This window comes from Lepidochelys olivacea, assembly GCF_965140295.1.
Source record: "Lepidochelys olivacea isolate rLepOli2 genome assembly, chromosome: 14".
Taxonomy (NCBI): domain Eukaryota; kingdom Metazoa; phylum Chordata; order Testudines; family Cheloniidae; genus Lepidochelys; species Lepidochelys olivacea.
This window is the reverse complement of record NC_140424.1, coordinates 32136078-32151708: the sequence shown is the minus strand read 5'-3', so window position 1 is coordinate 32151708 and position 15631 is coordinate 32136078. Positions and strand designations below refer to the sequence as shown.

The 15631-nt window shown below is 51.1% G+C and overlaps 1 pseudogene across 1 annotated transcript in view; it reads left to right on the top strand.

Annotated features, from left to right (window-relative positions):
• Window positions 1-15631, top strand: part of LOC311530634 (C-type lectin domain family 2 member D-like) — a 192199-nt pseudogene that overhangs the window by 149436 nt on the left and 27132 nt on the right. The gene's annotated exons all lie outside the window — the stretch shown is intronic.

Here is a 15631-nt window from a genome sequence, read left to right as displayed (position 1 = left end):
GACCATTGCAGGCACCATAACTTCCTGTCCACAAATAATTCTTCAGAAGTGTGCAGTGTGAAATAAAGTGCAACCCTGTGCAAAAGGACAGGTTTCAGAGTAGCAGCCATGTTAGTCTGTATTCGCAAAAAGAAAAGGAGTCCTTGTGGCACCTTAGAGACTAACCAATTTATTGGAGCATGAGCATCTGATGAAGTGAGCTGTAGCTCACGAAAGCTTATGCTCAAGTAAATTGGTTAGTCTCTAAGGTGCCACAAGTCCTCCTTTTCTTCCTGTGCGAAAGGGGACCAATAGCTAAAGTCCAAGCTCCATGGGCTCACTAATAGTGGAACTGGAAGTCAGAAGGGCACCTCCAGTTCTCCTTCCCCCTAGTCAAAATGTTGATCTTATTGAATGCTGTTTTATGGGGGTGGAATGCACATGGTACATCTGCCCATTTCACTCCATGCATTGCTCAGAGCCCACCCAACCCCAGAGTTTTCCAGTGGCTGCTGGACGTGGTAGCATGGAAGTCGGTCTGCAGGCAGTGGGGATGGTGCTGAAGGTGGTGCTGGAGCTGGTATTGAGGGCTGCAGCTGTCAGGGGGTAGCCTTTAATTTTATTTAAAGTGAATTTTGCAATGTGGTATTACACCACCGTGGGTTCGGCTCTGGCAGCTACAGTTTTAAGCTTAACACAGTGAAAGTTACCTTTGCTACTTGCTTTAGATTTAGAGTTTTTAGGAACACAAAGACCAAAGGTAGTGACCACACATACATTTACCAATGCAAGGTTTATTTTATTTTATAAGTTTTATTAAAGTTATAATTACCCAAGCATACAGAAACTTTATACAGACCTCTGCACAAGTTACAAATATAGTTATACTTTCTTAAGAGTGTTAGGGATTGAATGGGTCTTTTATGGCTTGATTATTAGTAGAGGGATGGTTTCTGCTGGAGTCTTCCATAGGGAGCTCAATTTTTACATGTTGGGCATTTTTTTAAATAATGTGATTTTGTTGATACCTACATTTTGTGCATGTTTATGAAAGTGTTAACCTTTTTTTATGGGTTTGCGTTTCCTGGAAACTAAAGGGATCCCAATTTTTTTATATGTGTAAGTTTTTTTAATTTTTATGAGCATTGACACACAACCTGTATTTTGTGGTTAAGACACATGTTGGAGACAGATGTGCCTTTACAGTATTTTTATAATTTACTATTAATTTTTTGTGTGGAGGGGGTAATTTTGTGCAATATTACCACTTGGTACCTTTTTTCATAATTTTATGGCATTGCCATAAACATTTAAACATTGCCCCCCATGCAGGGAAGAAATAATCACCCCATATTACATTCTGTGTCAAGACAAGGCCAACATGTTTGAACTTTGTCATCAATCTGGTATGTTTTTATTCCATCTTCATATTACTGAGAAGCTCCTTCTAGCAACAAACCCAGACCAAAGATACAGCATGGTGAGAATTTCAGGGTTAATTCATTAAAAAATAAGTAAGTAGGCAGGTAGGTAGGTTCTGGTTGGGGGTTTTGGGTAATCAGATCAGGGGCCTGTTACCTGATCAAGTTTCAAGTTTCAAGAAGGAAACCTTGAAGCCCTGAGGAAGCCTTGTAGGACATTACACAATGGCATAGAAAGCAATGGAGAGAGCTAGTAAGCTACCAGGGTGGGCATTGGAAATGTGCTCATCATAGGACTCTCACTCCCTGCCTGGAGTTTCTCTGTATGAAACATTGTCAAGAATCAAATGCTCGATTTGGGGGAAATTCAGGTGAACATTAACTAGATACAGAGCTAGGATAGTCTTTGTTTCCCTCAAACAGGGTTTGGCTTCTGCCCCTGCCTTAGGGCTGCCTGACTATTCTAAGCCTTTTACCCTTTTCTGCCACGTACAATCTAGGTGTGCACTTGGAGTTCTCACTCAGATGCACGGAGAAAAGAAACGCCCAGTGGCTTATTTCTCTGCCACTTTAGACCCTGTTGCCCAAGGCTTACCCCCCTGCCAGCATCCTAGTGGACTATCCTAGTGGCAGGGCTGGACCCTGGAACGGGGGAGGGGCAGGGCTGGGAGCGTCCCGGGCAGGGGCTCCTATCGTGTGCCAGGAACTAGCTGCAAGTTCGGGCTGGGCTGGGGAGGAACAGGACCTCGTCCCCTGCATGGGCTGCTCCCAGGGCCAGATCAGAGCCACCTCCAGGAACCTCCCCCAGCAGCAGAAAGCTCCGTGGCCGCCGGCCGGGAGCCCAGCTCTGAAGGTAGCACCACTGCCAGGAGCAGTGCCGAAGTCAGGGTCGCAATACCGTGACACCCCTCCCCCAATAGCCTTGAGACCCCCCATGACTCTCTTCTGGGATGGGATCCACACAGTTACAACAGGGTGACATTTCAGATTGAAATAGCTAAAACTGTGAAATGTAAAAGACTTTTAAAAATCTCATGATCGTGAAATTTACCAAACTGGATGGGTGAATTTGGTAGGGCCCTACCCAGGAGTCTTCACAGGGGGGTAATTCACATTACAGATACACAAATGTGGATCCTCAGTTGCGCTGTTTATATCATGGCCGCTTCTTTCTGGTAGATCCATTTGAGCTCCGCAGCACACGTCTCAGACAGAACCTGGCTGCCTTTTATCCACCCGTAGCTGTTCCCATCTGCAGAGCCTGAGAAGCTGCAGAGTGAGAGAGAGTCCGTGTCACTGTGGGTCCCTGTAACAAGGAAAGGCCCAGGGGTGAGTCTTTCCTCCCCCTCCCTGTACTGGGAAGCTGGGCTCTGGTGTTGTCTTTCATCTCTAGCTTTCCTGCGGAGCGTCAGTCGAGAAGACGTCCCAGGCTGTGAGATGAGTTAGGGCAGTGGCTCTCAACCTTTCCAGACCACTGCACCCCTTTCAGGAGTCTGATTTCTCTTGCGTACCCCAAGTTTTACGTGGCTTAAAAATGACTTGCTTTGAAAATCCGACATGAAAATACAAATGTTGCCACAGCCACTATTGCTGAAAAATGGCTGACTCTCATTTTTACCATTCAATTATAAAATAAATCCATTGGAAATAAGTATTGTACTTACATGTCAGTGTATTGCATATAGAACAGTGTAAACAAGTCAGTGTCTGTCTGAAATTTTAGTTTGCACTGACTTCGCTAGTGCTTTTTATGTAGCCCGTTGTAAAACTAGGCCAATATCTAGATGAGTTGACCTACTCCTCGGAAGAGCTCTGTGTACCCCAGGGATACGTGTACCCCTGCTTGAGACCCACAGAGTTGGGGGTCTGGAGCAAGGACCATACGAGGCTGAATCCCATGGGGTGGGTGACCTGGTACTTGTTCATTGGAAGCGCCACCTTGATCTCCTGCATCTCAGCTTTCCTTTAAAAACGAAGTCTGATGGGTGAGAGGAAACCTGCACCGTGCGACCTGGGTAACGGGACAGCTTCAGGGAGCTGAGGACTTGTCCCAATGAACGGTAGGGCTGGATTCACAAGGGGACTTAAGAGGCTAATTCACCACTCCTGGCAGCGCAAGCCCGACCTTCCAGCCCCCTGCAGGCCTCGCTCTCTGTGTACAGGTTAGCGATAGACACCCCCAAAGCCTCTGAGCGTCCCTCTGGAGTGCTCAGCCCGTTCCACGGAGCACATGCAGAACTGTGACTCTAACCCCAGAGGCGCGGTCCACAGCAGCTTGTAAGATTCAATTCAGGCCAACCACTCTATTGAGAACACAGCACTTAGATATACAGAAAACAGGAATGAGTTTATTATCAAAGAACAGAGATGCAAGCGAGAGTGAATAAATACTGGAAAGTAATGGTTACATAGAAAACAAAATCCTCACACTTTCTAGAGCCGGGGTTCTCACAAATTTTTGGCAGCCTCAGCATGCGGCTCTGACAATACTTAACTAACTGTAGGAAAAACAAACAAATAAATTACATGTGCATATTTACGTAGGGATTTTTTGCAGACTAAATAATAAATATAAGGAACAGTTGTGTCTTATCTTTACTGGACCTAAACACAGAACAAACCAGTGCTTTGCGCAGTCTTGTCTTTTTTGTTGTTCTTTTGCTTTTTTGGTCAAAGGTGGACTGCTGTACAACAATTCTGAACTAAATTTAAAAATCCTTTACATAATAGAAGTCCAAATAATAATGAAAGAAGGTATCTGCCAATATGTCCAAAATTTCTTTCACAGACAAAAAAACCCAATCAACCTAGCCCAGTAATAATAATGATAACAGTAACAACAAAATCTGAGCCGTTACTGTTGTCTTTTCAGCTTGGTTTTTGCATCATTTAACAGCTTGCGCCTCTGAAACTCACCGTGATAATTTTGTTCAACTTCCCTTGCACAAGTGCAGTATGGATGTTGCACGACATACATTTCAATTTGATGAATTTCTCTCTCACACTGCAACTTGCTCAGAAATGGAATCAGATGGCTTCAGAAACACAGTAAACTGCCTTTCCCCCTGGTGCTGAAGTGTTCATTTTTCTTTCTCTGTTTTGCTTTTCTTAGCAGAAGGTCCCAGAGGAGCCACCTGCTGTCACATTCAAGGTCATTTTCTGGCACTAGATTATTTGAAATACTTTCTGATACCCAGTCACATTTATAACTCTTTCACCTCTCCCCCCCCAGCCCCATGAACAATCGCAACCTACCCAAACACCACGCAGTGAGATGGCCCATAGCCACTTACAGAGCTACAATAACATGAGATGTAAACACAGTGGTTAGAGGTCTATAAAATCATGAGTGGTGCGGAGAAAGTGACTAAGGAAAAGCTATTTACTTGTTCCCATAACACAAGAACTAGGGGCCACCAAATGAAATTAATGGGCACCAGGTTTAAAACAAATAAAAGGAAGTTCTTCTTCACACAGCGCACAGTCAACCTCTGGAACTCCTTGCCTGGGGAGGTTGTGAAGGCGAGGTTGTGAAGGCTAGGGTTTAAAAGAGAACTGGATAAATTCATGGAAGTTAAGTCCATTAATGGCTATTAGCCAGAATGGGTAAGGAATGGTGTGCCTAGCCTCTGTTTGTCAGAGGGTGGAGATGGATGGCGGGAGAGAGATCACTTGATCATTGCCAGTTAGGTTCACTCCCTCTGGGGCCCCTGGCATTGGCCGCTGTCGGCAGACAGGATACTGGGCTGGATGGACCTTTGCTCTGACCCAGTAAGGCCGTTCTTATGTTCTTAGCGAAAGAATACACTTTGCGACTTCAAAGAAAACCACACCGATGTAGCTCAGCTCTGCCGGCATGGTACTATTTAAAAGGAACAGGCACTCTAAGTCGGGAAGACTTAGGAAACGTGGCAGCGGTGATCAGAAAATGAGCATGTGTTCACTCACGCACAAGGCATGTCTGACCCTGTAGATTTAACTGTCCAGTGCACGGTAGCCCACACCCCTGCCCTACTGAACTGAGCAGAGAAGTCAGTGACTAACAGTTGATGGCACAGGCTGTCTCCACCATCCATCTCCAGCTCAGATGCCACATGTTCTGCAGAGCTCCCTGCACCTGCAGGTGTGTAACCAACCCTAAGCTCACAGATTCCCACCTTACACAGTGAGAGCCAATGCTGCCCATTGCAACAGCCTGCCATTACAGCAGGGAGCTGGGATTCAGGGCCCATCTATATCAGAGCAATCTGCACCAGTATAATCACAGTGTTGCAGTGACATCCGGGCAAGCACCTCCTGGAGATGCGCTGGAGCAGTGCGGCTCGCTCTGGTAACTTCCTGCAGCGAACTGCACCAAGGCAAGCTCCTTTGTGCACCAGTGCAGTGCGTCTGCTTTAGCGGTTTGCACCAATTCAACTGCACGGATGTCATGACATCGGCACAGAGGATTCCTAATGCAGACAGACCTGGATTCAATCCCCTCTGCCAGCTGCTAAACCCTCCTGGGGCCCAGTGATCAGATCCCAGGGCAGTAGAGAAATCCCATCCCCGACAGTCTCCAGCACGCCCTGCGCCAGACGACGGGGGGATACAGCAGGGTTCATGTTCACCGCAAACAGACGCCCTCTGCACAAGCACACGCTGTCTGGGCAGCCCGGGGGTGTGAATGGTGCTAAGGGACCCTTCATGGCCAAGCTCAGCGATTGGTGGGTTTCCACACTGCGCTGGTGGAGGGGTCTAGACTTAATTCTACGGCTCATTTCAATAACACGGCAGCACCTGCCGCCCGGCCACAGGCGTGACCTGAAGATCCAGGAAGGCCAGGCTGGTAACCTCAGAGCAACACAGGGAAGGCAAAGGGCTCAGGGATGCGGTGCACCCTGTCCCATTGGACACCCCGGTCAGGGACTGTTTCATGGCGCATGGCAAAGGCGACTTGGGTCCAAAGTGCTCAGAGATGGGCTGGGGGGGCTAATGTCAGTCAAATCGTCCCGACACAGAGAGTGCCCACGTGCAGGGGTCTGGGAGGGAGCAGGAGGAGGGTCGGGGAGGAACATCCCCCAGGAATCCTCTGTCCAAGGGGCAGAAGCCGGACAGGCCGGGAGGAGAGAGGGACCGTGGTAGGTCACGGAGGAATGGGATGCACGGAGATCGTAGATGGAGGGGAAGGGAGCGGGGCGGAAGCTGGGAACTCACCTGCCAGAGCAATGATGGCAGCGATCAAAGCAGATGATACAACTGTCAGTGCAACCACAACTCTAGGGGTTGGACTTTTCTTGCAGTTCCAACGAGGGTCTGAAACAGACAGACCCGTCAGGCAGGGCTGGGAGGACACGTCTCACTGACAGCACCGGGGCTGGAGCTGCCCTGGAACATGCACCGTTCTGTTGATTGCTCCTTCAGTCAGACGCTCTGGGAGGGGAGCCCAGAGGGTCAGGCAGACCCCCCCACCAAGGGCAGATGGAGGGTCCATGGCTCCCTAGAGCTACCCTGGGGCTGTTACCAAGATCCGGCTCTGGCTGGGTAGCAGGGCCTCAGAGCAGCAGCAGGGCCATGGTAAGAGCAGCAGCTGTGGGGAAGTACAGACACTCCCCCTGCTCTGGGCAGGGAGCCTGCGGGGAGGGATACGGACCAGGGCTGCTCTCGGCCCCCCACCCCAGGCAAGTGGAGGGTCATCCACAGCTCCCTGCAACTGTCTGCACTGCAGCTGCCAGCCAGAGGTGGGGTGGGGGGACCTCAGGGGGAAGAGGAGGAGGAGGGGCGGGGCCAGTGACAAAAAGTGGGAGGGCCACGCCCCCTTCCAGCACCCCAGGCAGTCTCAGTGTCTCTCTCCAGCCTGCCCCCAGGCAGAGATGCCCCATTACCTGGGTTCCCTCCAGGCTCCAGGTGTCCATTGCCATTAACACACAACTCCTACAGCGGATCTTCGCTCTCAGCAACCCAGCTGCTGGTCCCATTGTCCCTCTCAGCGACACTCAGGCCACAGACGCTGCTGCAGGTGCTGGGCTGGGGTCGGCTCCTCTCGGTCTGAGTGGGTCCGATTTGGCAGCAGCAAAGCCGAGGCAGAGGTCCTGGCCCTGGCTCCCCGTCCCTGCTCCAGACGATCTGAACCCGAGACAGACCAAGCAGGACAGGTCAGGGGTGGGGGAGGCCATTTGTGGTTTCTCGTTGCCTGCCCAGTATGCAGTATGCCAGAGGTGGTGCCATGATGATTAAAACCCCTTAACTCCTATCGGCCCCTCCGCCCCCAGGGCCGCAGAGACCTGATCTCCTACAGGCCCCACCCACCAGTGACAGGCACCCAGCTGGGGGGTGGGGGAGAAGACCCTCCTCACACACACAATCCTCCTAGAAGTAAGTGTGAGTAGGGATATCATAAGGGGACGGGGCTGGGGCTCGAAACAGCCCTGTCCCTGGCCCAGCCCCCTCCTGGCAGGGCGGGACTTGAACCAGTGTCCTGCGCTCCTCTGCCCGACCCTTCCTTTCCCTTCCCGGGGGGGCTCTCAAACCCCCCCCGCCCTTCGGCCCGGGGCCCGCCCCCCAAATCGCCCCCTTTTGGCCCAGAATCCACCTCCCTTCGGCCAAGAACCGGCCCCTGCCACAGCGCTGCCCTCCCCATGCGGTCCCCAGCCACCGCCCGAGCCCCCCATTTGGAGCCCCACCCCCATGCGGTTCCTAGACACCCGCCCGAGCTCCACCCCCATTCCAGCCCCACTCTCCCTATTTGGAGCCCCGACCCCCATTCAGTCCCCAGCCCCGAGCCCTTCCCCTCCCGGCCACCACCCCATTCGGGCCCACTGTGCCCCCTCGCCCCAGCCCGGCTGTGACTGTAACCAGCCCGCAAACCCCGCCGCGCAGAGAGCGAGCCACCGCGGAGCAGCCAGCAGCACCCACCCTCCCCCCCAAGCCCTGGGTGGCTCTTTCAGGGACCCCTGGGACCGGGAGCGTCTCACCCACAGGAATAGCGCCCAGCGGCGCAGCCGTGGGGAAGGAGGTGAGGTCCCGCGCACCAGCCAGGCCGGCTTGCAGCCGCATCCCGCCGGGTGAGTTCACAGCCACAGCACGACCTCAGCCACAGCTGAAACGCCAGTGCCCGATTTCCTCACAACAGCGGCCGATGCACATGCCCCCTGCCCTCAGCCCCGCCTCCATTTAACCCGGCTCCCCCTTCTCTATTGCATCAAACAAGGTGCACAAGTACTCCTTTTCTTTTTGCAAATACAGACTAACAGGGCTGCTACTCTGAAACCTGTCATGGTGCAAGGCACTGAATTTAGCCGTATGGAGTGGAAATCTATCAACTTCATGAAAAAACTCATACAGATACAGACAGACATCATCTTCCTTTCCAAATGCAAACAGATGGACACCATACCAAAAGGACTGAAGGTAAAAACTCCATTACAATCTACATACCACACAGACTATGCTGACAGCCTGTGCCACACGCTCTCAAAGAAACTGCGGAACCACCTGATCAACATCCTCTACAGCAAACAGGGAAAGATTAAGAATGAGCTCTCAAAGCTGGATACTCTCATAAAAAACCAACCTTCCACACAAACTTCCTCATGGCTGGACTTTACAAAAACTAGACAAGCCATTTACAACACACACTTTGCTTCTCTACAAAAGAAAAAGGACACTAAACTCTCTAAACTACTACACGCCACAAGGGGCCACAACAGTGGTTCCCTTAACCCACCCGGCAATATTGTTAATCTCTCCAACTATAGTCTTAGCCCAGCAGAAGAATCTGTCCTATCTCGGGGCCTCTCCTTCTGCCCCTCCACCCCCACGATACAATTCTGTGGTGACCTAGAATCCTATTTTCAACGTCTCCCACTCAAGGAATATTTCCAAAACACCTCTGAACAACATACTAACCCACAGAGACCTTGCTACCAACACTACAAAAAGAAGGATTCTAGGTGAACTCCTCCTGAAGGTTGAAACAACAGACTGGACTTCTACAGACGTGCATGGGCTGAAATAGTGGAAAAGCAGCATCCCTTGCCCCATAACCTCAGCCGTGCAGAACACAACGCCATCCACAGCCTCAGAAACAGCTCAGACATCATAATCAAAAAGGCTGACAAAGGAGGTGCTGTTGTCATCATGAATAGGTCGGAATATGAACAAGAGGCTGCTTGGCAGCTCTCCAACACCACTTTCTACAAGCCATTACCCTTTGATCCCACTGAGGGTTACCAAAAGAAACTACAGCATTTGCTCAAGAAGCTCCCTGAAAAAGCACAAGAACAAATCAGCACAGACACACCCCTGGAACCCCGACCTGGGGTATTCTATCTGCTACCCAAGATCCTTAAACCTGGAAATCCTGGGCGCCCCATCATCTCAAGCATTGGCACCCTGACAGCGAGATTGTCTGGCTATGTAGACTCCCTCCTCAGGCCCTATGCTACCAGCACTCCCAGCTATCTTCCAGACACCACTGACTTCCTGAGGAAACTACAATCCATCGGTGATCTTCCTGAAAACACCATCCTGGCCACTATGGATGTAGAAGCTCTCAACACCAACATTCCACACAAAGATGGACTACAAGCCATCAGGAACAGTATCCCCGATAATATCACGGCAAACATGCTGGCTGAACTTTGTGACTTTGTCCTCACCCATAACTCTTTCACATTTGGGACAATGTATACCTTCAAATCAGCAGCACTGCTGTGGGTACCCTCATGGCCCCACAGTATGCCAACATTTTTATGGCTGACTTAGAACAACACTTCCTCAGCTCTCGTCCCCTAATGCCCCTACTCTACTTACGCTATATTGTTGACATCTTCATCATCTGGACCCATGGAAAAGAAGCTCCCTGGGGGCAGACAGCTGGGTGCGTTTCCCTTCCGTGTTGCTGACCTGCCCAGCTGAGCGGGGCTGCAGCCGCGGGACCCTCTCCCCGAGCCTGGCGGCTCCCAGCGGGGCAGCCCGTCCCCTCGCTGCTCCCTCTGCCTGCCCGCCGGGGTCACTCTGAGCCCGCTCCCCGGGGGGCGGGGGCTCTGGCTCCAGGGGACATGAGCCTGGGCGAGCTGCGAGCCGGGCTCCAGGCGCCGGCTGCCCACGGAGCGATTGGGGGCTGGGGGTCTCCTCCAGCAGGTGAGGAGGGGCTGGTGTTGTGCACGGATCGGGGAGAGGGCGAGCAGGGAGGTGCCGGGTTGGAGGGGGAGAAGAGTTGGGTGGGTGCATCGATCACACTGGGGAACGCAGGGTCTATTGGGGAGGGGGCTGTGTGCTGACCAGATGGGGGAGGAGGTTCGGGTGGGGTTATTGGGGAGTGGGCTGTGCACTGACCAGATGGGAGCGGGGGCAGGTGGGGTCTATTGGGGAGGGCGCTGTGCGCTGATCAGGTGGGGGTATTGGGGAGGGGATGGGGCGGGGTCGATTGGGGTGGGGGCTGTCTGCTGACCAGATGGGGGAGGGAGTCGCGCGGGGTCTATTGGGGAGGGGGCTGTGCGCGGACCAGATGGAAGGAGGGTTAAGGGGGGCAAAATAGGCGGGTAACCTGCAGGAGCTGAAGTTGCCTCCCGAGACAAGAGCTCTGCTGCTGGGCAACAAATCACGAGCGCAGATCGTTTTGGGGTGGAAGGGGAAGTGATTTTTCTCTGCAGTGAGAGAAGACGTCTCCGTTGGTCCCCAGGGCAGACTTCGTTTCTTTGTCTTTTAACTGATGGGCCAAAGTGTCCTAACACCCCCTCTGAACTGCCGTCCCAGCAGCGCCGCGTGTCTCAGCCCGCCGTGTGGGGGGGGGTCTGGGGCTGACCCTCACTTGGGGTCCCAAGCAAGCACTGGGGACGAGGCGCTGAAGGACGGGATCTTACTGGAGGGCAGCTGAAGAGATTTTATTCTAGCAAAGCGCCAGCTCTCTGCCTAAAGCACCGATCTCCTGCCTGCTCTGAAATCCACCCACTGACTTGGAGCCTTGACAGTTTGTGTGCCTCGGGGGGGGCACAGGGCCATTTGGACAAGGGATTTCTGAGATCCCCTCCTCCCCCTAACAAAACCCCCAACCAGCTAAAGTTGATCTGCTTTCCATACAGCCAAGGGTGCTCAGATCACTGCAGCAGGGTTTTAAATGCATCCGATGAAGTGAGCTGTAGCTCAGGAAAGCTTATGCTCAGATAAATTTATTAGTCTCTGAGGTGCCACAAGTCCTCCTGTTCTTTTTTTAGATGGCTGAGAGTTCTCCAGCAGAGTGCAGGGCGACCCCCAGCCCTTTGGGGGAGATCAAATGACCACGTTATGAACCACTTTGATTCTAGGTTTGCCTGCTGCTCAGCCGGTGTGAGACTCAGACGCCAAGCAGATCACACTGTGCCCGTGCAGGGAGAGAGGGGAAGGAGCTTGAAAGCTAGTTATGGGTGCCTGTCACGGGTAGGCGGGGCATGTAGCAGATCAGGTCTCTGAGGCCCTGTTTGTCAACCATTCAGTTTTCTTCAAGTTGCAAGGAGAGAGGCTTGTAGACGGCCTGGAGAAGAAATCGCTTTGCATGAGGATTCTGTCGATGTTGAAGCCGAGGGGTGTTTTCTGCAAAGGGAGGAGGTGGGAAGGAACCTGCTTTACGGCTCAGGCTCTGTCTGCACTTAAAACACGATAGAATCATAGAATCATAGAATATCAGGGTTGGAAGGGACCCCAGAAGGTCATCTAGTCCAACCCCCTGCTCGAAGCAGGACCAATTCCCAGTTAAATCATCCCAGCCAGGGCTTTCTCAAGCCTGACCTTAAAAACCTCTAAGGAAGGAGATTCTACCACCTCCCTAGGTAACGCATTCCAGTGTTTCACCACCCTCTTAGTGAAAAAGTTTTTCCTAATATCCAATCTAAACCTCCCCCACTGCAACTTGAGACCATTACTCCTCGTTCTGTCATCTGCTACCATTGAGAACAGTCTAGAGCCATCCTCTTTGGAACCCCCTTTCAGGTAGTTGAAAGCAGCTATCAAATCCCCCCTCATTCTTCTCTTCTGCAGGCTAAACAATCCCAGCTCCCTCAGCCTCTCCTCATAACTCATGTGTTCCAGTCCCCTAATCATTTTTGTTCCCCTTCGCTGGACTCTCTCCAATTTATCCATATCCTTCTTGAAGTGTGGGGCCCAAAACTGGACACAGTACTCCAGATGAGGCCTCACCAATGTCGAATAGAGGGGAACGATCACGTCCCTCGATCTGCTCGCTATGCCCCTACTTATACATCCCAAAATGCCATTGGCCTTCTTGGCAACAAGGGCACACTGCTGACTCATATCCAGCTTCTCGTCCACTGTCACCCCTAGGTCCTTTTCCGCAGAACTGCTGCCTAGCCATTCGGTCCCTAGTCTGTAGCTGTGCATTGGGTTCTTCCGTCCTAAGTGCAGGACCCTGCACTTATCCTTATTGAACCTCATCAGATTTCTTTTGGCCCAATCCTCCAATTTGTCTAGATAGCTGCTGCAGCCCTTTAGTACAGACACTTCCCACAGCAACGGGACTCCGAGTCCAGCGCTCTAGGCCTCGCTGCCTCCATTAGTACAGAAAAGGGTGAGAAAAATGATGAGGGACGTGGAGCAGCTTCTGTGTGAGGAGAGATTAATAAGACTGGGACTTTTCACCTTGGAAAAGAGATGACTAATGGGGGATAAGATAGAGGTGTAAAAAATCATGACTGATGTGGAGAAAGTAAATCAGGAAGTGTTGTTTACTCTTTCTCATAACACAAGAACCAGGGGTCACCCAATGAAATTAAGAGGCAGCGGGTTTAAAAGAAACAAAAGGAAGTATTTCTTCACACAATGGAGAGTCAACCTGTGGAACTCCTTGCCAGAGGATGTTGTGAAGGCCAAGACTATAACAGGGTTCAAAAAAGAACTAGATAATTTCATGGAGGACAGGTCCCTCAACTGCTATTAGCTAGCATGGGCAGGGATGGTTTCCCTAGTCTATATTTTCAAGAAGCTGGGAATGGGTGACAGGGGATGGATCACTTGATTACCAGAGCTCCTGTGATTCTGGGTTGTTTTTTTTTTAAATCTCTCCACAATTTTGGTTGCAATTGAAACTTCTAGTTAAAGCGATCAGTGTGGGGGGAGGGCGGGGGCTGGACTCTCTGTTGCCTTGCACTTTGTTTGTGTCACCTTTACACTGATGCAAAGTGAGCATGAAATACCAAAAGAACTGCAGACACTAGTGTAAATTACACACACCAGGATCAGGGTATGGCTGGATTGGGGCCCAGAACTCTTCCCTCACCCACCCATCACGGCACAAGGAGTTTGATCCTGGGCCTCATGCCAACTGCCCATAAGGGGCAGCTTAGAAATTCTTCGGTTGCACAAAGCTGGTGTGTCTCCCTATGTCACCTGCCGCCTCCCAATCCTTAGTCTGGGGACTTGGTGTGGTAGCAAAGAGAGTGTGGTGCATAATGCTGGCTCAGAACTGCTGCCACGACAGCCAGTGTAACTTAGAGCAGCCTCAACGGTGCTCTACGTTTTATGTCAGGTGCTATTTCAGGCACCAGCCAGCCGAATCTTGGGGGAACAAAAGGGTGACTTCAAGCCCCCTTTTCTCATCCCTCTCTGCTGAGCCAAGTGAAAACTTGGCACTGCTGAGAATTCAGACCCAGGCATAAGGCAATGGAGAACGCCAATCTTTCTTCTGCTGTGAAGAGTTGGTAAAACTCAAAGCCCAGATGGCACCGTTATTAAGCCCATTATTTTTTTCTCTTTGCTATTTAAAAATAATGAGATGCAAAACCAATATGAGTGCAGCAGTAATGTTGTGCGGTTCGGACACACAAGTTAAGTTTCCTATGACAACACGAACTTGATCAACTTGCATGTGTGGAGCATATTTTTCCTCTTCCTGTTGTTCTTGTTGTATTTCAAAATTTACCACCCAGGGTTCTTTGTGGCATGTAATGCGGCTTGTATTAAAAACGCCACAAACGCAAACTTACAGGAATGGGCCAGAACTTGACAGCTTACAGGAGTGGCCGCTACAGGGATCGGGGCTGATTTTAGAGGGCACAATTTTCAAAAGCACCAAAGTGACTTAAGTGGACTTGGAAATTTTACCTCTAGTCTTCCTTATGAATTAATTTTTTATTTTATTTTTTTTTAAAGGGAGCTGTAGCCTGTTTTCCACAGGGTCAGTCTGAGTTCAAGCCAATGCCGTAGGGCATTTCAGGCTGCTGTCCTGTCTGGTCCAGCCCAGCGACAATATCTGATGCTTCCAGGAAAAGCAAGAACGGCTGTAACATACATGGCTAGTTTTACCATGCTGTAAATGCAGGTGGGGAATTCATTACTGACCTCCGTGGCATTCAGACTATGTCCTGAAGCATGGGATTGGGCCAGAGGGACAGCTAGCGCTGGACACAGTGTCTAGGGTCTCAGAGTGGGAAGTTCCTTGGAGAATTCCACTGGGTGGGAGACTCAGCTGTGAAGGGAGGGGGCGAGCAGGAGCATCTCATAAACCCAAGATTGGAATAACTGAAGTAATGTTCCTTTTACATGGAGCCTCAGCTCTCTGGAACCTCTGCAAATGCTTTAGCCACGTGTTTAACTCCATCCATAGGAGTAGCCTTGGATCGCAGTGGGAGGGCTCAGGTGCGTAAGTGTTTGCAGGATGGGCGCTCAGGGCAGTCCCTGACGCCAGGGCAAAGTGGATGTGAAGTGCCACTGTCTGGATTTGGGAGCCTGCCTGCACACCAAATTCACTAGGTGGTGGGTGCATGACTGCAAGGCGCTGGGCTGGGGAAAATCAGCCCCGGGTGGTTATTTTGAGAAGAAAACCAGAGCCACTTCTGGGGTCTTTCAGCTTCTAATGCCCTTTCCCTTCTGCAACTGGATTTAAGCCTATGATAAAATCCTTCTCAATGCCAAGTCAGTGTCATAAATCACTGGAGTGGGTGCAGGAATCAGTAGGCGACGTTCTCTGGCCTGGGTTATGCCAGGGCTCAGACTAAATTATTCTTCCCAAAACTTTTAAAAGCTGAGACCCCTCCTCAAGGCAAAGAAACCAATCGTGCCCCTCACCTGTCAGCAATGTGTTAGCGACCCCACCCCCCATTTTCATGGATACATCTTCAAACCCCACCCTTCCCACCACGGCTAGCCTTTCCCCAGGCTTCAGAAGACGCTGGAGGAGATGATCCTAACCGTTCCCTCTAACCTTAAGAGCTGAGGGACCCCATCCTGGAGCATCTTAAAAATCACGGTTCGCAGACTCT